The sequence below is a fragment of the Gossypium hirsutum genome, chromosome A13 (genome assembly GCF_007990345.1).
Source record: "Gossypium hirsutum isolate 1008001.06 chromosome A13, Gossypium_hirsutum_v2.1, whole genome shotgun sequence".
Classification (NCBI taxonomy): Eukaryota; Viridiplantae; Streptophyta; class Magnoliopsida; order Malvales; family Malvaceae; genus Gossypium; species Gossypium hirsutum.
In genome coordinates this window covers 73,995,186-74,021,778 of record NC_053436.1, presented here as the reverse complement: position 1 = coordinate 74,021,778, position 26,593 = coordinate 73,995,186, and positions in this window count along the sequence as shown.

The following is a 26,593-nucleotide window of genomic DNA, read 5'->3' as shown; positions in this document are numbered from 1 at the left end:
TGGCATTGTATTGTGATTAAGTGTAAGACCATGTCTGGGACATTAGCATCTTTATTCGATTTCGTGTAAGACCCTGTCTGGGACAGTGGCATCGATAAGTGATAACATGTAAGACTATATCTGAGATATGGCATTGTACAAGCTTTATGTGATTTCCAAGTATCCTTAACGATTCTTAATGGTTCAAAGAGCAAAGTCTAGTCGATAAAGAATGTGTGAATGAGTGAATTGACTCAGGTACATACGAGATTCATAAGAGTATTGAAAAGGGAAGTATTTGATGAATTCAATTAAGATATTGAATATGTGTACAATGAGAAAGGTTTGTGAATTTATATGTGTTTAGCTATGCTTAGCATATTTGAATTAATATGCAAAGAAACATATAATGGCTTTATTTGTATATGGCTTACTAAGCTTTTAAAGTTTACTTGTATGTTCTTTCCCTGTTTTATAGATTATTGACGCTAGCTCAAAATTGGGGATTGTCGGGAAACGTCATGACATTATCAATCATCTTTGTTGGTACTTTTGAAGCCTTGTAAATATGGTATATGACATGTATAGGCTAGTGTTAAGTTGATATGTTTTAAGATATGATATTACCATGAGATTTGGCTTGTTTTTTTATGTAAATGTCGGTGTGCATTTGACCATTTATGTTGGCTTAATTTATGAGTTTGATAAGTGATATATGATGAATTTATGGCATTGAGTTTTGGCATGTTTTGTATAATTGTTGTGATGATTATAAGGTTGCTTAAATTAGCTAGTTGTCAATTGGTGTATTATTGTTTGGAAAATGGCATGTTGTGGACTGGCTTGTGGATGATGAATTGGCATGTTTTAAAGTAGAAAATAGATGACAAGATGGTAAGATTATGCATTTGGAAGTTATGTGCAAAATGTTTGTTATGATATATTAATGTGTCATCTTTTGGATTATGATTTGAGTAGTGAAATGTTTGAATATAAAATGGCTTGAATTGTATATGAATTGCCTTGTTTTGGCTGCCTAAAAATGTATTTGAAAGGGTAACATTTTGATTGCTAGGTGTGCATGAGAAAAGGGTGGCAAATTGGCTTCGCAATTAGCAGACACGAGCATGTGTCTCAGCTGTGTACGGCACATGATCATGTTACACGACTGTGTGTCCCCTAGGGTAGTCCTTCGAATTAAGTCAATATACCCTACAGGTGTAACGCCCTGATTTTCGGGATTTTTTGGGTTTTTGTGATTTTTGGTAAATTTTGAAATTTTGGTGTTCTAAATATTGGAATTGAGTTTAAGTCTGTTAGTGGACCTTTAGAAGGCCCAAGCCTAAGTTAAAAATAGTAAAATGTCAAGGTTGGATTTTAAGTGAATAGGAGACTTGGTTAAGTGGGCTTTTAAGAAGAACTTCGTAAATTATGACGCAAATAAGGCCTTGGTAAAGTGGCAAGGTGGCGCCACTAAGTTCCTAAAAAAATGGCATCTAGGAAGGAATTAAAGGTCTAGGGTTCAAGTTGCAAGGTAGGCATATGGTTACTTTTGAATTTTAGGCATGTGCCGGGCATGTGATCACTTAAGTGAATTTCGGCAAGGGCCTTAGGGAGGTTAGGCCAATTGTTTTAGTTGATATTAGGGTTAGGTTTTTTTTCTTTTTCTGTCTTGGAGAATTAGAGCTAGCCACCTAAAAGCTTCCACTGTCATTCATCCTTTCTGAGTTCTCACAAAAGCCGAAAACGCAAATTCCTTCTCATTGGTGCCGATTTCTTCTTCCTCTCTTTTTCTCCATTTTCTTTCTTCATTTTTTCTTTTTCTTCTAGCTGAAACCTTCTGATCACCTTACTCACCTCCTCTGTCAATCCCATCCTCCACAAAACCTCCATAGCCGATTGCCATAAAAGCGGAAATCCTGAAAACTCACTTCTTGTGCCGATTTTTCCAAGCCAAAATCCTTCAGTTATTTTTGTTCTTTTTGATCAACTTTCATCTTCTCTAAACCCTTAGTATCTGTCACCAACATTACTTCAAAGTTATCGCGTCAAATCGTCATCTTCTTCATCACTTAAAAAGCCGAAATACCATAGATTTAGGGACTTATAGCCGAAACTTCAGATCTCCTGGATTCGAGTTCTACAATCCTTTAGAGGATAGATCTACATCAGATCTGCGTAGAAATCAAAGAGGAATAAGTGGTAAGTGCTCATCACCTCAGATCTAGTCTTATTTTACAATTTAGAAAAGCCGAAGTCCCTAAAATCTAGGGAGGCTGTCGATTTGGGATAGGGCTTTAAGGGTCTTTAACTGACGATTTCTTTTGGTGATTAGTGTCTTCTAGAGGTTTGATCGAAGGCTTGGATCTTTGGAACAACTAGACTTAGATCTAGTCATCGATTTTCGGCAAAAAAGTGAGATTCTAAAGGCTTTAGGGGCATGGTTCGAATATGGGTTGTTGAATATTGGGATTGGTTGTTGTGGGTTGCAATCTAAGAATTGTGGTAATCAATTGTAGGACATCGTAAGGGATCTCAGTAGCAGTCGTCGCGAAACAAGTGTGTATCGAACACCCTCTCATAGTTCAATTCGGCAAAAGTTGAAACGCCGAAATTTCGGTATTTCGTGGGCTTGTAAGTGTGCGAGTGCTCACAAGACGTTTAGAAATCATTAGATCTGAAATCACAAGTGGTAAGTTATTCGTGTGTGAAGTTTCATGCACTTCGGTAATTGGGCCTCGATAGGCTAAAACTGGGCCCAATGGGCTTACGGGCCCATACGGGTAAATAATAAAAATATTTATAATATAAAAAAATAGGCAATAAGTATGTTCTGTTAGACTGTAGAATCGAAACTGCTTAAACCGGTAAACTGGTCATAAAACTTGAATCAAATGGGCTTAAATTGCTAATGGACACTATAGGGCCCATTAGGGGTTTTAGGGCCCAATGGCTAAAATTGGGAAATTGAGATAAATAAATTACTGTGATGACAAATGGGCTAGTAAGGACCGTAACATTCATGAGAACCCTTAAAACTGATAAAATTATTGAAATACCTTTATAGGTGGAAAGTTTACAGTTTTACTCCAAGGAGCAAAATTACTGATATACCCCTAGGGTCAAGGTTGACCTGAATGCATGTTTGACTGTTACTATTTACTGCATGCCATGTTATTATTATCTGATGTATGGGACTGGGTTATTGATGGAGGAAGTATTGAAAGTGGCTTGACCACGTATTGGAGGCTTTGCCTCAACTTACTGATATCTGAGCAACTATGCTGCAACTGTAGAGTGTAGGGTGGGTGGGTTAAGCTATTCCCCACATGGAGTGGAGGGCTAGTACGGGTGGACTGTAACGGTTGTTTATAGGCTGGGTTGGGCTTGCATACATGAATATTTCTGTTCTGTTCTGGAATGGGCGTACGGGCCATACTGTTATCTGAAAAGGGGCTAAGGCCCAGTTTATCGTATTCTAAAAAGGGCTTCGGCCCAGTACCCGCGGTTATCTGAATAGGGCTTAGGCCCAATGGGCTTGAGCTGACTTGGGCTTGGGATGAGTTTTCCATATACACTGAGCTTTCCAAACTCACCCCCTTTCTCTTCCATCCTTGCAGGTGAGCCCTAGTTGGTGGACTTAGAGCTGGGCGGGATTTAGAGTGGCCACGAAGATTAAATTTATGGTTCTAAATAAGTTTCAAGTAACTTCCTTTTAAATATCGCATTTATTATTTTGATTATTTCTATTTTGGTTAAAGTTGTAATAAGGCCACTCTATTATTTTTATTTTGGGTTTTTAAATTACTTTAATTGTTTTCGACTTGAGATTCACATCACTTAAATTGATTCCTTGAAATTGGTTAACTCTGGGTTTATCAAAAATTACTTGTTTCAAACCGACACGACAATCAAACGTCTTCAAAATGAAACTTTTCAAGGTGCAACAAAAGTCACATTTTTCTAAACCCTTAACAATCGATAATGGATAGGACTCACACTAGTGAATCGGAACATTTCTCTTAAAACTTCATTAATAGTTTTTGCAAAGCTCACCCAAACTTTAGTAAACTAGGTAACTTGGTTAGTGGTAGGTAATGTGACACTCCGGATACGGCCGTAACGTCTAGGCCGAGTTTGTGGTGTTACATTTAGTGGTATCAGAGCCCGGTTGCAACAACTCGTTGTGGATCAGGTCAAAAAAGGTTTTCAAAACTTTAAGCCCAAAGAGGGTATTTTTGGAAAAATCTAACTTTTGAAAACAAATTTTCTGGTTAAAGGAGATAATTTTCAAAACTTGGTTTCTTTAAATCAAATGTTTGAAAAATGGATTTTAAAGAGGCCTAAATCTTCTGAGTTTGTTTGAAATTTGATAAGGTGGCATACTGAATCCCCGGCACCAAGTCTGTAAGTATCTTTCTACTCTATATATAATGTACTGTACTAAAAATAATACTGTAGATAGTACTGAGCCTTAAATATAGTACTATAGATAAGGTAGTATTAAGGCTACAAAACTAAGATTGTAGGGAAAACTAAGCCCTAGGAAACTGAGACAGTAGCTAAACTACGATTACGCAAAAACAACTCTGTAACTTTATCTGTTCATAAGATATTCTGTAATAAACAATTGAAACAGTAAACTAATGTCATAAAATTCGTAATCAGATAAATCGATATGAGTACGAGAGTTGCTCGGGGAAGAGGCCGTGGTCAGGCCGAGGTAGTACTCAAGCTAGATCTTCGTCTTCTGAACACATGCCAGTTGGTGAGGCACGACCACCACTAGTGGATGATAATGGGCCGTATGATCAGGCTGCAGGGGACGACGCTCTGTCCTAGGCCATGTTGAGAATTTTGGAAAGGGTGGCCGGAGCTAATGTCGGGCCCATGAATAGGAGGTCCATTTCTGAGCGACTCCGGGCCAACGGAGCAGAGGTTTTTATGGGCGTATCTCAAGGAGCCCCAAATGTGGCTGAGTACTGGCTGGAAGCCACGGAGCAGATTATGGATGACCTGGACTGTTCAGTGGAGTAGAAGTTAAAAGGTGTAGTGTCGTTGCTGCGGGACGAGGCGTATCAGTGGTGGATCACTGTGAGAGAGGGTACCCCAACTGGGATGGTAACATGGGAGTTGTTTAAGTAGTCCTTCAAGTCAAAATATGTCGAGGCTAGCTATGTGGATGCACGAAGAAAGGAATTCCTGAACATGATTCAGGGTAGTAAGACCGTTGCTGAATATGAGACGGAGTTTCTACGATTGAGCCGGTACGCTAGTGGCATTGTCTCCATCGAATATGAGCACAGTGTTCGTTTTGAGGATGGCCTCAAGGATGAGTTAAGGGTGCTAATAGCTCTGCAAAGAGAGCGCGATTTTGCTGCACTGGTAGAGAAGGCTAAGATAGCCGAAGAGGTGAAGCAAACCGAACGAAAGAACTGCAATATGGATCAAAATCGATTCAGGAGGGATGCTAGACCAGCTGGTGCTGCAAACTGAAATATTAAGAGAGCTAGGATGGAGGAACCAGTTCGAGTAGTTCCGGTGAACACAGTTAGACCACAAGCTTGTGGAGATTGTGGTAGAGTGCATCTGGGGGAATACTGGAAGCGTACTAGGGCTTGTCTTCGTTGTGGGTCAAAGGAACATAGGATCAAGGATTGTCCTAGAAGGCCAGCTCAGACTCAAGTGGCTGAACAAGGGGCTGTGCAACCTGTACAACCAGCGCGAGGTGGACCACCGCCGCCGAGAGGTCATGGACAAGGTCGCGGTGGGAATGGCCTTGGACGTGGGGGGCACCTGGCAGGGGTGCTGTTAATGCTGAGGCTCATCAGGCAGCTTTGGTATATGCTGCTCGTTGCCGCGAAGAGGGTGACGCACCTGATGTCATAACTGGTACGTTTTTAATCTCTGGCGTACCTTATACTACTCTGATAGATATGGGGTCAACTCATTCGTATGTTGCATGTGACATTTCTAGGGCATTGGGTGTACACTTTGAAGAGACTGTGTGTGGGGTAACTGTGATAAGTCCTTTAGGTCACTTGGTTAAGGTTGAGAAACTCTTTAGGGAGGTGCCTTTAGAGACTCAAGGTAGGATTTTCTGTGGAGACTTGATGGAGTTACCGTTCGGAGAATTCGATTTGATCCTAGGGATGGACTGGTTGACCAAGCATAGGGCAACTCTGGATTATGCAGCTAAGAGGATAGTGTTAAGGACTATCGAGGATGAAGAGGTAATGATTATTGGAAAACAAAGAGATTACTTGTCCAATGTAGTATCGGCTTTGGGGGCTGAGAAACTGATGTGTAAGGGATGCGAGGCATATTTGGCTTCTATAAGCCAAGCTGAAATTAAGGTTCTGACTATGGAGACAGTCAGAACTGTTAGAGAATTTCGAGATGTTTTCCCAGAAGAGCTTCCTGGATTACCTCCGAATTGAAAAGTCGAGTTTGGAATCGATTTGCTGCCTGGAATAGCTCCAGTTTCCATCGCACCCTATAGGATGGCACCGAAGGAGTTAGTGGAACTGAAAGCTCAAATCCAAGAGTTGTTGGATAGAGGCTTCATTAGACCGAGTGTGTCTCCATGGGGAGCACCGGTCCTGTTTGTCAAGAAAAAGGATGGGACGATGCGTATGTGCATCGATTATCGTCAGTTGAACAAACTGACGATAAAGAACAAATACCCACTGCCTAGAATTGACGATCTATTTGACCAACTTAGAGGAGCTTCAGTATTTTCCAAGATTGACCTTCAATCTGGATACCATCAGTTAAGGGTAAAGGAAGTGGATATTCATAAGACAGTATTCAGAACTCGATATGGTCACTACGAGTTTCTGGTTATGCAGTTTGGGTTGACGAATGCACCGGCAGCTTTCATGGATTTGATGAATCGAGTATTCCAACCTTACTTAGACCGATTTGTGGTCGTTTTTATTAATGATATTCTGGTATATTCGGAAACTGAGGAGAAGCATGATGAGTATCTACGTATTGTGCTGCAAGTGCTGAGAGAGAAGCAACTTTATGCAAAGTTTAGTAAGTGTGAATTCTGGTTGCAAGAAGTGACTTTTCTAGGTCATGTGGTTTCTGCTGAAGAAATTAGAGTGGATCCTCGAAAATTTGAGGCAGTTTTGGAATGGAAACCACCAAAGTCAGTATCGAAAATTCAGAGTTTTCTGGGTCTGGTAGGCTATTACAGAAGGTTTACAGAGGGATTTTCTCTGATTGCTACACCATTAATGAAACTATTAAGGAAATGAGTAGCATTTGTTTGGACTGAAAAATAGCAGAAAGCTTTTGATCAGTTGAAAAAGGTATTGACTGAGGCGCCAGTGTTGATTGAACCAGAGTCTGGGAAAGACTTCACTGTGTGCAGTGATGCGTCGCATGTGGGGTTAGGATGCGTACTGATGCAAGAGGGTAAGGTGTTCGCTTATGGTTCGCGACAGTTTAAGCCTCATGAAGTGAACTACCCTATGCATGATTTAGAGCTAGAAGCAGTGATCTTCGCATTGAAAATCTAGAGACATTACTTATATGGAGAAAAGTGTGTTATATACACAAACCATAAGAGCCTAAAGTATCTATTGACTCAAAAGGAGTTAAACCTTAGGCAATGAAGATGGATAGAATTGCTTAAGGATTATGACTGCTCGATTGAGTTCCACCCAGGTAAGGCCAATGTGGTGGCTGATGCTTTGAGTCGAAGAGTTGTTGCTGATTTGAGAGCCTTGTTTGCACGTTTGAGTCTGTTCGACGATGGAAGTCTGATGGAAGAATTGCAAGTGAGGCCTACTTGGACTGAACAGATTAAAGAAAAATAGTTGAAGGATGATTCATTAGTTCTTCAGTTTCGGCAAGTTAGGAATGGTGAGAATGAGGATTTTGGACTGAATACTGACAGAGTTCTATGCTTTCGTGGAAGAGTTTTTATTCCGAAGGACCCTGAATTGAGGCGGACAATTCTAAAAGAGGCTCATGGTGGACCTTGTGCTATGCATCCTACAGGAAATAAGTTATATCGAGACCTGCGAGAGGTGTACTGGTGGCCTGGACTAAAACGAGAGGTGACTGAATTGGTTGGGAAATGTCTGACGTGCCAGCAAGTTAAGGCCGAGCACCAATTGCCTTCTAGATTACTGCAACCGGTGAAAATTCCACTATGGAAGTGAGAGAGAGTAACTATGGACTTCGTAAGTGGGCTACCTTTGACACCCACCAAGAAAGATTCTGTGTGGGTAATTATGGATAGGTTAACGAAATCTGCCCATTTCATACCTGTTCGTATTGATTACTCACTGTAAAAGTTGGCCAAGTTGTATGTGGCGGAGATAGTGCGACTGCATGACATGCCAGTGTCGATTATTTCTGATTGAGACCCTAGGTTTACATCTCGATTCTGACAGAAGTTGCAAGAGGCGTTGGGTACACGATTTGATTTCAGTACTGCTTTTCACCCTTAGACAGATGGACAGTCGGAAAGGGTTATTCAAGTTTTGAAAGATATGTTAAGAGGTTATATCATCGATTTTCGTGGTAGTTGAGAGGACTACTTGCCGTTGGCGGAGTTTGCGTACAAAAACAGCTACCAAGCAAGTATTCAGATGGCTCCATATGAGGTACTTTATGGGCGAAGATGTTGTATGCCTATGTATTGGACAGAGTTGGGTGAACGACAAGTGCTTGGACCAGAATTAGTGGCAGATACTGAAAGTAAGGTTAAGTTGATAAGAGATCGATTAAAGGAGGCATCTGACAGACAGAAGTCATATGCAGATCTAAAGCGTAAAGAGATTGAGTTTACTGTTAGGGATATGGTTTTCTTGAAGGTTTCACCTTGGAATAAGATCTTGAGGTTTGGTAAGAAAAGTAAACTGAGTCCGCGGTTTATAGGGGCTTATCGGGTTCTTAAACGGATAAGGCCAGTAGCATATCAGTTAGAGTTACCACCGGAGTTGGATAGAATCCATGACGTCTTTCATGTGTCCATGTTGATACGATATCGATCGGATCCTTCACATGTTGTGCCAGTGGAGGAGATTGAAGTAAAGACTTTTTTGACCTTTGAGGAGGAACCCGGGAAAATTTTAGATTGAGAGGTTAAAGTTTTAAGAAGGAAGTCGATTCCGTTGGTGAAAGTACTGTGGCGTAATCATGGAAGGGAATAGGCTACTTGGGAGTCAGAAGAGACTATGCATCAACAATACCCTCAATTATTTGGATCAGGTAAATTTTGAGGCCGAAATTTTTAAGAGGGGTTAAGTTTTAACGCCCTGATTTTCGAGATTTTTTGGGTTTCTGTGATTTTTGGTAAATTTTGAAATTTTGGTGTTCTGAATATTGGAATTGTGTTTATGTGTGTTAGTGGGCCTTTAGAAGGCCCAAGCCTAAGTTAAACACGGTAAAATATCAAGGTTGGATTTTAAGTGAATAGGAGACTTGGTTAAGTGGGTTTTTAAGAAGAACTTCGTAAATTATGGCGCAAATAAGGCCTTGGTAAAGTGGCAAGGTGGTGCCACTAAGTTCCTAAAAAAATGTCGTCTGGGAAGGAATTAAAGGTCCAGGGTTCAAGTTGCAAGGTAGGCATATGGTTACTTTTTAATTTTAGGCATGTGTTAGGCATGTGATCACTTAAGTGAATTTCGGCAAGGGCCTTAGGGAGGTTGGGCCGATTGTTTTAGTTGATATTAGGGTTAGGTTCTTTTCTTTTTCTGTCCTCGAGAATTAGGGTTAGCCACCTGAAAGCTTTCACTGTCATTCATCCTTTCTGAGTTCTCACAAAAGCCGAAAACGCAAATTCCTTCTCCTTGGTGCCGATTTCTTCTTCCTCTGTTTTTCCTTCATTTTCTTTCTTCCTTTTTGCTTTTTCTTGTAGCCGAAACCTTCTGATCACCTTACTCACCTCCTTTTTCAATCCCATCCTCCACAAAACCTCCATAGCCGATTGCCATAAAAGCCGAAATCTCGAAAACTCACTTCTTGTGCCGATTTCTCCAAGCCAAAATCCTTCATTTATTTTTGTTCTTTTTGATCAACTTTCATCTTCTCTAAACCCTTAGTATCTGTCGGCAACATTACTTCAAAGTTATAGCCTCAAATCGTCATCTTTTTCATCACTTAGAAAGCCAAAATACCATAGATTTAGGGACTCATAGCCGAAACTTCAGATCTCCTGGATTCGACTTCTACTATCGTTTAGAGGATAGATCTGCATCAGATCTACGTAGAAATCAAAGAGGAATAAGTGGTAAGTGCTCATCACCTCAGATCTAGTCTTATTTTACAATTTAGAAAAGCTTTAAGGGTCTTTAACCGACGATTTCTTTTGGTGATTAGTGTCTTCTAGAGGTTTGATCGAAGGCTTGGATCTTTGGATCAACTAGACATAGATCTAGTCATCGGTTTTCGGCGAAAAGGTAATATTCTAAAGGCTTTAGGGGCGTGGTTCGAATATAGGTTGCTGCATATTGGGATTGGTTGTTGTGGGTTGCAATCTAAGAATTGTGGTAATCAATTGTAGGACATTGTAAGGGATCTCAGTAGCAGTCGTCGCGAAACAGGTGTGTATCGAATACCCTCTCATAATTCAATTCGGCAAAAGCCGAAACGCTGAAATCGCAAGTGGTAAGTTAGTCATGTGTGAAGTTTCGTGCACTTCGGTAATTGGGCCTCGATAGGCTAAAACTGGGCCCAATGGGCTTACGGGCCCAGACGGGTAAATAATAAAAATATTTATAATATAAAAAAATAGGCAATAAGTATGTTCTGTTAGACTGTAGAATCGAAACTGCTTAAACCGATAAACTGGTCATAAAACTTGAATCAAATGGGCTTAAATTGCTAATGGACACTGTAGGGCCATTAGGGGTTTTAGGGCCCAATGGCTAAAATTGGGAAATTGAGATAAATAAATTACTGTGATGACAAATGGGCTAGTAAGGACCGTAACATTCATGAGAACCCTTAAAACTGATAAAATTACTGAAATACCTTTATAGGTGGAAAGTTTACAGTTTTACTCCAAGGAGCAAAATTACTAATATACCCCTAGGGTCAAGGTTGACCTGAATGCATGTTTGACTGTTACTATTTACTGCATGCCATGTTATTATTATCTGATGTATGGGACTGGGTTATTGATGGAGGAAGTATTGAAAGTGGCTTGACCACGTACTGGAGGCTTTGCCTCAACTTACTGATATCTGAGCAACTATGCTGCAACTGTAGAGTGTAGGGCTGGGTGGGTTAAGCTATTCCCCACATGGAGTGGAGGGCTCGTACGGGTGGACTGTAATGGTTGTTTATAGGCTGGGTTGGGCTTGCATACACGAATATGTCTGTTCTGTTCTGGAATAGGCGTACGGGCCATACTGTTATCTGAAAAGGGGCTAAGGCCCAATTTATCGTATTCTGAAAAGGGCTTTGGCCCAGTACCCACGGTTATCTGAATAGGGCTTAGGCCCAATGGGCTTGAGCTGACTTGGGCTTGGGATGGGTTTTCCATATACACTGAGTTTTCCAAACTCACCCCCTTTCTCTTCCATCCTTGCAGGTGAGCCCTAGTTGGTGGACTTGGAGCTGGGCGAGATTCAGAGTGGCCACGACCATTAAATTTCTGGTTTTAAATAAGTTTCAAGTAGCTTCCTTTTAAATTTTGCATTTATTATTTTGATTATTTCTATTTTGGTTAAAGTTGTAATAAGGTCGCTCTATTATTTTTATTTTGGGTTTTTAAATTACTTTAATCGTTTTCGACTTGAGATTCACATCACTTAAATTGATTCCTTGAAATTGGTTAACTCTGGGTTTATCAAAAATTACTTGTTTCAAACTGACACGATAATCAAACATCTTCAAAACGAAACTTTTCAAGGTGCAACAAAAGTCAATTTTTTCTAAACCCTTAACAATTGATAATGGATAGGACTCACGCTAGTGAATCGAAACATTTCTCTTAAAACTTCATTAATGGTTTTTGCAAAGCTCACCCAAACTTTAGTAAACTAGGTAACTTGGTTAGTTGTAGGTAATGTGACACACTGGATATGGCCGTAACGTCTAGGCCAAGTTTGTGGTGTTACAATAGGTTTGGCACAACCTAGACACACGGGCGTGTCTGCTCACCGTGTGTGACACATGGGCTGGCACATGGGTGTGTGGCTGGCCGTGTGACCCAAGTCAGTAACCCATCTAGTTTTCCCACTGCCATGTAACACGGGCATGTCCTAGACCAATTGGTGCAAGTCAATATGTATGCCCTATTTTTACACAGTCTGAGACAAGGGCGTGTCTGGTGGCCGTGTGAGGTACACGGCCTGTTCACACGGGCGTGTGACCCATGAATGCTTAAAAATTTTATAAGTTTCCCAAAGTTTGCAAATGTTATCGATTTAGTCCCAAACCACTTCTAAGCATGTTCTGAGGCCTTGAAGAGCCTCGTAAGGGACAATATGATTTTGTTTTTCATAATTATGACTATGAATGTTTAAAGTATGTAATATTGATGTGATTTGATCGGCGACGGATATGGGTTAGGGATGTTACACGCATATAATACTGAGACCTTTTAACGAAACTATAGGAAATACAATGTAACGCTCATGCATGAAGAAACATCAAATGTTATTCATAATAAAGTATAATTTAATATTTGTAGACATGGTTTGAAAAATGAAAATAAACTTAAACTTTTTAAAGAAATTATTTCAATAAAAGAATTAAATAAGTCTAAAATCCATATAAATAAAACCTCATCGCCTATCTTCTATGTTCGCCAATATCTATTTAGGGATGAGCCTTGCCAAGTCACCTAGCCACTGCAATCTGTGACCTACTTATCTACGAAGTAAGAGAGAAGTGGGTGAGTTCATTAAGAAGTTAGTGAATAATCAGGAATCAACAGAGTATGCTTAAAATACAGAGTTTAAAAATAGAGAGAAGACTTAGTCTGAAAATCATGTCGCGAACTGGGTTTGCCATAAATATGCGAGACCCAATTTGCTGTTTTGCTTGCTTATTGAAAAAACATATAAATTTGTAAAAATAGTTTCAGTCATGCTTGTAGAAAAATCATACTTGACTTAGCTTGTTTGAAAATGGATGTTATGTAGCATGAAATATGCTCACATACTTATCTTATCAGAATGGTTGAGAAAATATAAAATATGTTCTCGTCCAGACTTATCTTATCAAAATCTATTAGATATGTGGATTTGCTTATAATGTCTCAGAATGACTCAAAGAGTCCTGAACATGTCCCATAAGTGCAACACGAAGCAATGCCCTCTCCTATATACCAACATGTCCCGTTGAATGGAGCATAACTCGACATTCCCTTATCTCTCCACATGTCACAAGGCCTTAACACCCAAATCATAGAACTTTTAGGTACTTGCAATCCTATGGCATGCCAGTATATCCAACATAAGGGGTCGCAAAGGAGCACGTACAGAAACTTATCACATAGAGCTTGCACAAGGAGCTTGCTTGAAAACACTTGCTCATAGAGCTTGTACCAAAGTGCGTAAAAAACACAATTTATAAAACAGTACTTTAAAAACATATCTTAAAATATAGGCTCGATTAGGAGCACGCATAAAACTTATTTTTAAAATATAGCTTTAAAAATGTGACTTTAAAACATATTTTAAAAACAGAGTTTCATAAAAACTTGTTCTTGAAACATAACAGTTTGCACATGGATGGAAATTCTTAACCACTCACCGAAAAAGCCTAACAATTTAAACAAGTTTATCTTTGCCTTTATCCTTGTTGGTAAGTGGTCTGGCTGGTTCATAACACACATAAACACACAAACTACTTAAACAATTAAAGCTTACAGAATTCATACATGCAAGCGAACCTAGCTTTATGGACAATCAACCCTAACAGGACAGAAGCTTACCTTGGTTCCTACGAACTCGATTCAAAATAGAGACTTGACGATAGAATATTGAATGAGAGAATTATCATGATATAAGGTTCATATTTGTAGGTACTAAATGTCCTAGAAATCTTAGGACACCTTACTTAACTTAGGAAAGGTGTTACTTGCACGAAAAGTATTCCTAGATACACCATATCTTCATTTCCTAAATTGAGTCTAACTTTGAATTTGACTGGCAAACACCAATTCACAACTTAACTAGCAAATACTAGCTCGTCAAATAGACTGGCGAAGTCTAGCTTTCCAAATAGATTAGCGAGCACTAGCTCGCCAAATAGATTGGCGAACATGATTTCAATGAATTTGGAAAACCCTTTTACCGCATATTTTTGCATACACTGTTAGCTAAAACATTGGCAAACCCCTTATTAATACTCCATTGACAAACTCCCCAAATCATCGAAACACTGTCAATTACCTAGTTCATCGAAACACTAGAGAACCCTCACTTGTGAGGCCAAAACTTGCAAGCTCGGTCTCGAGATGTTACAATGTAACCATTGACTCAACATCCATCATGAACATGCTTTCATTTGTGAGTCATGTTGGGACAATCTCACTGAAAGTTATGCATGACTAGTTGTCCTTAAAAGGAGATCCCATCAAGTGAACCCATATGATAGAGTTTACCCTGGAGTGCAACCAAGGTAGGATCCAACTCGAAACTTTATCATGCTATCACTTAGGGACCATGAATGGAGGTGTTAGGTCTTGTTCAATGACCTTCTCCCACTCAATATTTTAAAAAACATGCAAGGTTTTTTTATCCTAGATTTCAAGAAAGATCATACAATAGTCCTAGTGGCATTTTTACCTAATCTATATGACATGCTTCCAATATGTGCATTGTATGCTCAGTTTTATAATATTCACATTCATTCATTCATAAGAATCAATTGATCATAAAAATAAAAAATTTTGATTCTCCACAGTTTTTCATTTAAGGGAAAAACTAAAGAAGTGAATATGAATAGTGCACCAGGTAGGGTCATAGGAAAGGGAGGTGAGTCTTATTTGACCGCTTAAAACCAAGATTTTCCTTACCAGAGCCAATCTTAGAGATGCACCTTCTCATTACCACACTTTTTTTTAATTGATCAACTATAGATCATCCCATACATATATATCACAATTATAATATAACATAATATAAATATTATAAACAAATGTAAAAGATATATAAAGATATGGGTAATTGATAAACTGTAATTTATACATATTTTTATCCCATGCTTAGCACATTTATGGATGGTTTCTCCTTAGAATTGGTGAATTCGATGCTCTTAATCCTTTAATTTCATGTTTTATACTTATGTGACATAGGAGAGAGTAAAAAGAGCGAGAAACGGGCTGAAAATGGAGGAAATGGACTCACGTGGGAAATCAACATGGCCTGGACTTTCTCACACGAGTGTGTCACACGGTCGTGTCCCTTTGGAAGGATTGAAGCATGACTTACACAGGTATACTACACGCCTGTGCCTATTCAATAGCCTTGGCCACTGGCTGGAGTAATCGCACACAGGCGTGTCACACGGGCGTGTCACACGGGCGTGTCCCTGTCGAGCCCAAGTATAACCCTATTCAGAAAAGGACAATTTTGGGGGCTCTTAGGTATTCTAAAGCCTATTTAAACACCTAATAAGGCAGTTAGAAGGAGGACGCAGAGTAGGAAGCAAGGAATTACTCAAGGAAAGCCGATTGATCCATCTTAGAAGCCGAATTCATCATCAAGACTGAAGATCTCCCTTCAAGTTCTTTCAGGAGTTTTGGGTTTTCTTATGTTTTGTTATCTTTATGCTTTTGAGATGTTTTCTTTCATAAGTATGAATTAAACCCCTAAAAACCTAAGGGAAATGAAACCTAAGACAGATCTTGTTATTATTATCTGAATTGTATGATAAATATTTGACTTTTTCTTAATTATGTGTTCTTAATTCTTGTTTTGATATTCTAGGTTATTGATTCAAGTTAAGCTCTTATTCAGAAGAGGAATAGACCCTATCTAAGTGTAAATTTGTCATAATTAAGCGAAGTTGATTGCACGCCTAGAGATAGGGTGATAAGATTTTGTCGGATTAGGGTGAAACCTAATAAGGGAATCCATAGATTGAGTTAATGCAATTCTAGGGTGTTAATTAGAAAGAGATTTCAGTTATTCAACCTAGGGTTAGACGTTTTTAGTCTCGAGAGAGATAATAATATAACTTATGGATTTCTACAGATCAAGTCAAATGAATAAATTGTCTAATTCAGAGTCAAATAATAAGTGAAGTCTAGGTGGATTTTTCCTTAGGTATTGTCTTAATCAATCGAATTTTCCCAAGAGTATTTCCCCAAATTTTCTTTCTCTGCATTCTTAGTTAGTAATTAGTTTAGATAACCAAACCTCTTAAATTTTGGGCTAGTTAATAAAAAGGAAGTAAATACTAGTACTCATAGTTCCTTTGGGTTCGACAATCCAGTCTTACTGAACTATACTACTATTTGATAGGTACACTTGCCTTAATCGTGCTAATAAGTTAGTCTCAAGAACGATTCTTTCATAAATTTTTAAAACTTGTCACAAATATCACGTATCAGTAATTAAAATAAAATTTTTTACCATGGTTTCCATGGTCCTATGTCTAGAAAATAAATGAAAAAAAAATTTACATAGTTTTTTTCCCACAAGGCATTCCTTGCATCTTCAGCTGACAGCGTTCCACCTTTTCTTCATCATGGACTCTATTTTGAAAAATTACATTTAAGCCCTATGTCCGTTTTCAACTTACAAGAATTCTAAGAATTAAAAAAGGTCCAATGTGGAGTTGATAGTCCACGTCTATTTCCTAAAAACCACAACCTTGACAAAAATAACAATTATATAACAATTATATAATATTGCATCCATTCCCGTATATAACTCCAAACATGTATAAGATCTAAATAATGTCACTTTCTATGTAATCAAATTATTCAAGAAAAAGATAAATCTATTTTGATTACTTATTTATACTTATAGATAAAACACAACTGGCTCTAATATTAATTATTGGAAAATTAGGTTTGGAAAACGCAGCAAAAAATAGTATTAAGGGAAAACCAGAGTTTTAATTTTTTTTCCAAAAATAAAAACTTAGTTGTGTTAAATAAAGTAATAAACACTTAATAAAAATCATACATTTATGATTCATCTAGGATGAACACTTCGACTGAGTAGCCTTCTCCACTATCCTCAAGCTCATGTTTGTCGACTATAGGCTCGCTTCGAATTTGAAAATTTTCCACAAAATTATTGATGGGGAAATTTTGTAATTTCACTAAACTTTTGGGTCAAGTTGTAAATAACAAGAATATCTCAAGAAATTTTCTGAAATAGTTTCGTCAGAAAATTTTCTCTCTACAACTTTTCTTGAATTCAACTGTGTGAAAAACTCATGCTCTCTTTATATGGGGAGAGTTTAAAGAGAGTTCAACTAGGATTAGAATTAATCAAATTAATATTAAATTAATAAAATATTATCTTGATGAATATTAAATTAAATTTAATATATCATATTAATATTAAATTAATAAAATATTATCTATATAAATATTAAATTTATTAAAATAATATTATCTTTGAAAAATATAATTTGAAATCAAATTACACGATAGTGTCCCACTAGGAGTATGAGTTTTCCACTGCTTTACCATTAAAGAACCGTCGCCGTCGGCAATCTGCTGGTTGTTGGACGCCATCGTCGTAGTCGTCGTACCTAGAGGAGCCATTGTCAATACGACTCCCCCCGACACCCTGAACTATCGCCTCGTTGCTCAATTGGGCTTGGTCGACTTGACATCTCCTCACGAGGCCGCTGATATTGTGGCTAGGGCGATGCTAGTCGTTTGAACAGCTACCTTACACCTAGCCTACCCCTCTTCCCAATCAGCAGATACCCACCCAAGCCGATCGTTTGCACGACCAACCGTATAGGGTGCAACATCCTTTGGCTATGCGTTCGTAAGCCAGGCCCAATGTTGCCGACAAGGTTGGCTGAAACCCCTAGCAGGTTGTTCGAATAGCTTGTTGCCATGGTCAGGGCATCATCAGCTAGGCATTCGCGTGCCTGGCTAGTACGCCAATCGGTTCGGTCTAGGTCAGTGGTGACCTGACCGGTCTGGTCTAACCATCAATTGGACTGTTGGCCCTGTTTTACAAACTGGGCCCAGTTCAAAGAGTTTTGAGTTTCGGTCTCGATTTTTGGTTACCCTCATATGATATCCTTGATTTCTTTGAGTTAAATCTATTTCGCTCAATACAATTTTGTTTTATCTCATTGTCTTCTTAATGATTAATATGATCACTATCAGCTAATGACCGTGATAAATTTTTCATTCTAGAGCAAGCAACTCGTGGTTACGTTCCATATTTATCAATGCACACAATGCCAATGAGAGGATATCGTTAACTTTTTAGTCAAGCTATGAATTCTATTGTAACAATAAAGCCATGCCATACACAAGTCATGTACCCAACATACCGACTATCGACTCGGTCATATTTAGAGCATAAGCCTCCACTTATATCAAAGTACATGAGTTACATACACATGGTCAGTGACTAACTCATGATTTAGGTAAGTTACACCATGCACATCACAAGTGAATTAATTCACAAACAGATTCAAAATAAATTCAACTTAGGTCCAATCCAATGTACCATTCTTCGAATGAGTACATCTATGTCTCGACCCGTGGAGTTACTTGTTTCGATAGCCAAGACTAGCCATCTCCCTAATTCAAATTGTAGATGACATAATAATCCTTATAAGTATTTGAATAAAATTCTCACTTTGATTCTTTTACGAGATTATGGACTCGCTTAGATTATCTACTAAAGTAAGTTGTCTTTCTCGTAATGTAAACATTCTTATAGCTCCACTTATCATCATTCGAACTTAGACAATCAATGAGCTAATATTTTCTTGTCACAATTTCTTTATGTATGCAAAACATGAAAGATAGAAACACAAAAGATATAATAGTGAAATGTGAAATTAACTTTATTCATTTATTCATTGCTTAAATACATAGAAAAAGATTACATGGTTATTACAATATATGCACATTTCCCAACATATGTGGGCTGGTCAAATAATAGTGGTTAGGGTTTAGGTGCCAAACGAGCATTACTATTCCAAATTGGTTTTTATTATAGTATGTGTTGTGTGAATCTACATGTGTCATAGGTTGTCTTGGTCTGGTACCTCCATCCTTAGAGTACTTGATGATCAGTGGTTCTACTCGTCTTCGTGAGAAGGGGTTTAAGTATGCAAGGATTAGCAAGGGGTACCTTACGAAAGGTCACCACAATGGTCCAGGTGAGATCGCTTAAGTCGCCACTAATGGTTTGGGTTGAACAACTCATTAGTCCATCACATGTAAAATGGGGTATAATAATTATAAATATAATAAACTTTATGTAATGACCCGATTTCTAGTGGTGTAAAAAAATGAAATTTTGAAACCCTATTTTCGTAAACCGATTTTGTAAATATAAAATAGTAATATTTATGGACTTATTATAAAAATTATTAAAGTTCGATTAATTAATTTATCCGAAAAAGGAGTTAATTTAGGCTAACAGACTAAGTTGTAAAAGTCCAATCATTATAGAGTTTTAATTAAGAAAAGGATTAAGACCTAAATGAAAATTATCCAAAGGATCAAAATGATAAATAAACCAATAATAAATGGTGGATAGTGGATGATGATTAAATTAATTAAAACATATTAATTCTAATTTAATTTTAGTATATAAATAAAAGTGAGTGGAGAAAGATGATAAACCATCATCTTCTCCACCTTCAACCATTATCTTGAAGCAAAGAAAGTGTAACACCCTCAACCCAATCCGATCAACTACATCTGAATCTTGGGTATTACCACACAAATACAGACACAAGTTTAATTTACTTATACAATTTAGAGATAAAGTCAACTTACTTAACCACAAAATCTCAAACTAAATGAATAAGTAATTACAATGAGTAAATACAACTACAACGCGAGGTAATTAAATTACAATGATATTTAATTTGGAATCCTAATCTATTACAAGCACCTCAAGGTATGGGAATCTCACTGCCAACTCAAATTTTGAATATGCCACCAACACGCTCTATATGCATAACAACCTAATACGCCACTCCTTACTCATAGCCCTGGCATCTTCCCTCCAAATGCAGACTCAAATCAATTTGTTTGTAACAAAACACACACCCATACAAGTTTGTAAGAACTTAGTTAGGAAAACATCATTTACCTATGTCATTTCTATACATCTCAACTAGAAACTTATTTGGATGATTACATCGTTCCGAACCTCCAGGTTAGTCACTGGTGAATACTCCCTCAATTTCTATTCTCATTTACAAGTCCAATATTATATCTTGCTCAAATCTCATCTCTTTACCCATCAACTTCTTTGATACGCCACTTACCTCTTTCAATCTATTCATAAGTTTTTACCTGTTTCCTTTGCAAAGATCCATACTATCGAATCATTGTTACTCTTGTATACGTAAGTTTAAGCTGTCGTTCACAATCAATGTTTGATCACCTATACATAGCACGTACATTCCGTCTGATATACAGTTAGAAAAATCCTTACTCAAAATATGTTTCTTTTACGTTTACCCATCACTTCTTCTATATCTCATTACTTCATTATTCTCAGCCAAACCACGGTCTTGTATAACTGTAACACCCCTTACCCATGTTTGACACCGGAACAGGGTACGAGGTATTAGCGAACTTAAACACAAGCAAACATACATCTCCGAGTCATAATTTTTTGTCCAAATTAAAAAATTTTGAAATCGAGCATAAAGTTCTTAACACGGGCCTACAAGGTCCAAAACATGCTTTGGAAGTGATTTTGGACTAAATCGAGAACTTTAGAAAATTTTACACCACTTAGAAAATTTTTGCCTAAACAGGGGTTACATGCCCGTGTGGCCTGGGCCACGCCCGTGTAGCCTGAGACATGCCCGTGTGGGTAGGCGGTGTGGTCACACAAGCTCGTGTCCCTAACCCGTGTAACTCTATGTTTGTCACCCAAGAACAAATTGAAGTCACATGGCTAAGACAGACGCCCGTGTCTCGAGGTCGTGTCCTTCACACGACCATGTCTCATGCCCGTGTGCTCGATACTGAGCATTCTATTTTGCAACGATTTAGGTGCAGGGGACACAGGTTGGATCAGATGCCCATGAGCTGATCGTGTGTTACACATGGCCTAGACACATGGCTGTGTGTCTACCTATGTTGACAAAAACAAGGCTATTTACCAAGCCATTTTGCCACCCTCACTTACACACATCTACATAGCAACACATGACACAATTTCAAGCATGTAAGAGCTACCAAACCATTCACAATTATGACCATCACATACCAATACCATATCAACATCTATCATACACACAACATTTATCATGCCATAAATCATTCATGTCAATTTCACTTTCATTAGGCTTTATTTAACTACTCTCTAGTTACCTTATTGTACATACAAGTTTGTCATCTCATCATTAGACCACATTACCAAACATTTCACATTCATGCCTTAAATCACATTTCCAAACAATTCACATTCACCAAGCATACCATGATCACATCACCAAAGGCATTGACCTATATATGAATATAGTTAGGCTTACAACCATGTTGCCACTATAAGCCAACTTACATGGCCAAATAGCAAAACAAGCCTTTGACGATTACAAGTCATTACATTGGCTAAAATCATATGACACATATAACAAAATGACCAAGTCCCTATACATGTCATAACTCAAAATACTTGAATTCATCAATACCCAAAATGATAGCTTGATAGTGTGATAGGATCTCCGGTGATCTTCAACCCGAGCTAGCTTGACGGCACTATAAAACATGGGAAAGCAAAGGGGTAAGCTATATAGCTTAATAAGTCCATATGAACATAATAAGCAACTCTTACCAATTACTTACCAAGTCTACAATATAAACACAAAACAAAATAGTATAAATTTGCTATAAACCTCATAGTGAACATACACATTAATTATGAGTATTCACTTTTCAAGCATATATTTTAACAATTTTCAATTGTTCCATGTTCATATCGACTCATACATCCATAATCATTTTAATAGGCAATTATACCAATCTTTCCTTTTTCTCATATCTGATAGATCACATTTTGTGTGAATAAAACATGCTATATCATAACGTAATTTGGCCTAAAAACCAATTACACAATCACCAACTGAATTTACCATGTATTTCATACATCACAAATATAGACCAATAGTCACAAGGCTTTCACAAAAACATTCTCATGGAAACCATGAATTCACAATATCATGAAGTCAATGCTTATAAACTTTATGTACATACCTGTACCAATTCGTAATACCTACATGTTCTTTCCTTTCTTTGACATACCTATTAGATTACCCATTAAACCACTAGGAATACTAAAGGATACTCGAGAATCTCGTACACAAAATATTGTACCAATGCCATATCCCAGATATGGTCTTACATGTAATCTCGTATCGATGCCAATAGCCCAGCTATGGTCTTACACGAAGTCTCATATCGATGTCATATCCCAGATATGGTCTTACATGTAATCTCAGTAACCCTAATGTCATGACATTAATATCCTATCTATTCCTAAGGTTCAACAGGGACTTTCACTGTATCGAATCTCTATCAGTCACTTCAGTAGTATCATACTCAATAGCATTCACATTTCATTTCAATAATATAGCATTTACCACAATTATATCAATTAAGCATTTATACATATATAATTTAATGCTTATTAAACATAGGAACTTCCTCGGCATAAAAATGGTGAAAAGGGCCTAATCGTCAAATACTTGATTTTCCCCCGTTCTATTTCTGAACCTCATTTTTCTTGATCTATATTATCACATTTAACTTATTTAATCATTATACTATTCAAATCAGCCCAAAATCACATTATGTCAAAAATTACATTTTTCCCTTAAAGTTTCACATTTTTACATTTTAGTCCCTAGGCTCATAAAATGAAATGTACTCAATTTCTTCAATACCCATGCCTAGCCAAACCTTATACATGCTTATAGAAGCCCACATTTTTCTTTTATTTGCATTTTAACACCCATTTTACAATTTTTTACAAATAAGTCCTTTTTAGGCATTTTTATCAAAAATCACTTAGCAAAAGTCGTTTATCATACACTAAGCATACATTTTATACCATTAGACATCAAAATACACAAATATACATCATGGGTAAAATTTTAGACATTGATTATTTCTTAAATTAGTGGTGGAAATAGATAGATCATGTTACAAGGATTTCAAAAACATAAAAATCATTAAAAACGGGAAAAGAACGGACTTACAATCGAGCTTTGAAGCTTGAAAAACCCTATCCATGATTTCTTCTTGGTACATTCGGCCATGGGAAGAAGATAGACAAAAATTTGGCTTTTATTTTGGCTTTTTAATTCATTTAATTACCAAATTACTAAAATACCCTTAATAAAAAACTTTAGAAATATACCTAACCATGTCCATTTTTGTCCACCAACTTAACCAATGGTCTAATTACCATTTAAAGACCTCAAATTTAAAATTTCATAATAATTAGACACCTTTAACCTATAGAACTCACATTTTGCATTTATTACAATTTAGTCTTTTTGACCAAATTAAGTGTTTAAACGTCAAAATTTTTGAATGAAATTTTCATGAAATCATTCCATAAAATTGTAGACCATAAAAATATAATAAAAATAATTTTTTTCTACGTCGAATTCGTGGTCCCGAAACCACTGTTCCGAATAGACCCAAAATTGGGTTGTTACAATAACACTGTAACACCCCAAAATAAGGCCTAGGAGTTTTAGGGGTATTTTATGAATTTTAACCTTAGAGTGCTTGGAATTTTGTGACATGGCATGCCGATAATGTTTTTAATTATGGTTTTCAGAAAATTAAATCAATTTCTGAAAATGAGTTTTAAATACCTTTAATTTTGAAAATAGGGCTGATTTGTAAAAGAGTCAAAATTTAGAGTTTTTATGAAGCAGTTTAACGAAATTTTAAAATTCAAGCTAAATAGCATCCCTTCTCCCAGTTATTTCAATCAATTTTGAACTTAAAATCCTAATTCCTTTTCACTTCTATCATCTCTTAACTTATAAACCTCTATAAAAACTAAGAAAAGCACCCAAAACACCATAGTTTCCTCCATTGTAAAGTTAGTGAGTTTTTTGTGTTTTCACTGAAATGGTCCATTTTTCATCATCAAAGGTAACGATTCGATTCCTTGTGATTTTTTTAATGTTATCTAATATTTAAAATTGAATTATTAGCCACTAAATTGCTTGCTTTAAATAAAAGTCAAAATTTGAGTCGTTAATGACGAATTTCAGGATTTTGAATAAAAACATGGTTTTAAACTGTTTTTCAACTTGTTTCAACCTGACTGGAAGGTTTCTAAACTTACTTTAAAGTATCGTTAAGGATTTCTAAGGATTTAATGAATTTTCACGAAAATTGCCATAAACATGTCGAAATTTTTGATACCTTAAAACCAATAGTTTTTAGTAGTTTAAAGGTTGAGAATCAGTCGTAGGTGAATAATTAGATAAACAGAATTCATTTTAGGAAAAAATATCAAGTATAGACCAAGATATTTGAGTTTCAAGTTTGTTAGTTGAAATTTCAGTTTCTTGAGGAATATAGCTTAAGCTTTTGTTTTTGGTTGGTTTAATTGAGTCTTTGGTTGAATTATTGATTGTGTATATTGTGTGGTTAATATTTCTGAAGCATCAAAATCGTTGGAACCTTCTTTGAGCCAGGCAAAAGGTAAGGAAAAGCTAGTTTAAGCTTTTGACTTTTTAATGAAATTGTAATTTGTGAGTGTTTGAAGTCGCTACTTGTAGACACGATTCATAGTGTTAATTGGGAGCTTAGGAATAGCCTAAACCCCTATCCTAAATTTTGAGTGTAATCTTTCTATTTTTCTTATTTTATTTTGGCAAATATGTGAATATACGAATAATTGTAGATTGATTATGATGATGCAATATTGTGAATTGTATTGCGTTGTGGGAATGTTAAATATACTGAATGACAGTAATGATGTTGTATTAGTGATATAATGATGCGCAATTTAAGTGTGCAAAAGTCGGTAAGTATGTATGTGTTGAATTGCGAAATATGATTCTAATGTAACAGGTTTTGTATGTGATAAATTGATTTTAATGCACTCATGTGTTGACGGATATGTGATGGCTTAATGAGCATTATTGTATCACTTTAATTACAATTGAATGTGAATTCAATAAGCGTGCATTGTGTACAATTTTGTGATGTGAATTGATGAATATGAACAAAAATGATATGCATTAAATCAGTGGTTAAAATTGTGTAATTATGGATATTTTGGCCTTCTGACTTTATGAGACCGTTGGATATGGTTGGCATGCCATAAGATTGTGAGTACTCACCTATATAAGTTATGTGATTTGGGTATTGAGGCCCTGATACATATTTGTGAAGATAAGGGAATGTGAGTTAAGCTCCATTAAACGAAATATGTTGGTGTGTTAGAGAGTGTTAGCTTTATGCTTCACTTACGGGACATGTTTGACTCTATGAGTCTATTTGGTGTGTTGGAGATCCGTGTATCTGATGGGTGATGATGGAGCTCACTTTATGTTTCATAGCCTTAAGTGCCAAATTATCTTAAAATGTTTATATATGTAATGTGATGTATGCCTAAATAAGGTTATGGTTGCTATGCCAATTTATTGTTTAAACATGATCTTATATGTTATGATAATATAATAAGAGATTGTTGGTTTTAATTGTGAATAATATGTTAAATGAGTTTATTTAAGTTACATGAAAATGTTAGTATGTTCTCCTAGTAAATTGCATTTGTAATTGTGGATTGTGTTGTTTTCATATAACTTGTGAATGCCTGTGAACATGTAACGCCCCAAATTTGGGCCTAGAAGTATTAGGCCTTGAGTATGGGTCCGTAAGGAGGCTGTATATAAGCATTTAATTGTACAAGGAAATTTGTAACGCCCCAATTTTTGGGTTTTCTGTGTTTCTGTGATTTTTAAAATTTGTGTGTCTTCTGGTTGGTTAAAATATATATTTTAGTAGGTTAGTGGGCCTTTGGAAGGCCCAAACTTAAGTTAAATCCGTGGTAGTCTTCAGAATTTTAATTTTAGGAATAGGTGATGCAATTGGCGTTTGGGCTTTTAAGAGTAAAGGGGTAAAAGATGATATAAAAATGTGTGTGGTGTAGTGGCAAGGTGGTTCCACTTAGGGGACAAGGAAGTGACGCGATAGAGGAAGCAAGGGGTCTAAGGTTCAAGTCTTGGCTCTTGCAATATATTTTGGTTTTTCTTTTCAATAAATCTGGAAGCAAGTAGGTGCGCTTTAAAGTTTAATGTGTTGGATTTATGACACAAATGAGTTGATGGCCTAGTGGTGGTGGCGTGAGTTGGCATATGAGAGGACTTTGGTTCGAATCCTTTACCACGCAAAGGTTGATTATTTTGCTATGTTGGGACGGCAAGAGTTGGTGTTGGTTTTAAACTCTGGTGATGGAGGGATCCCACATCGGGA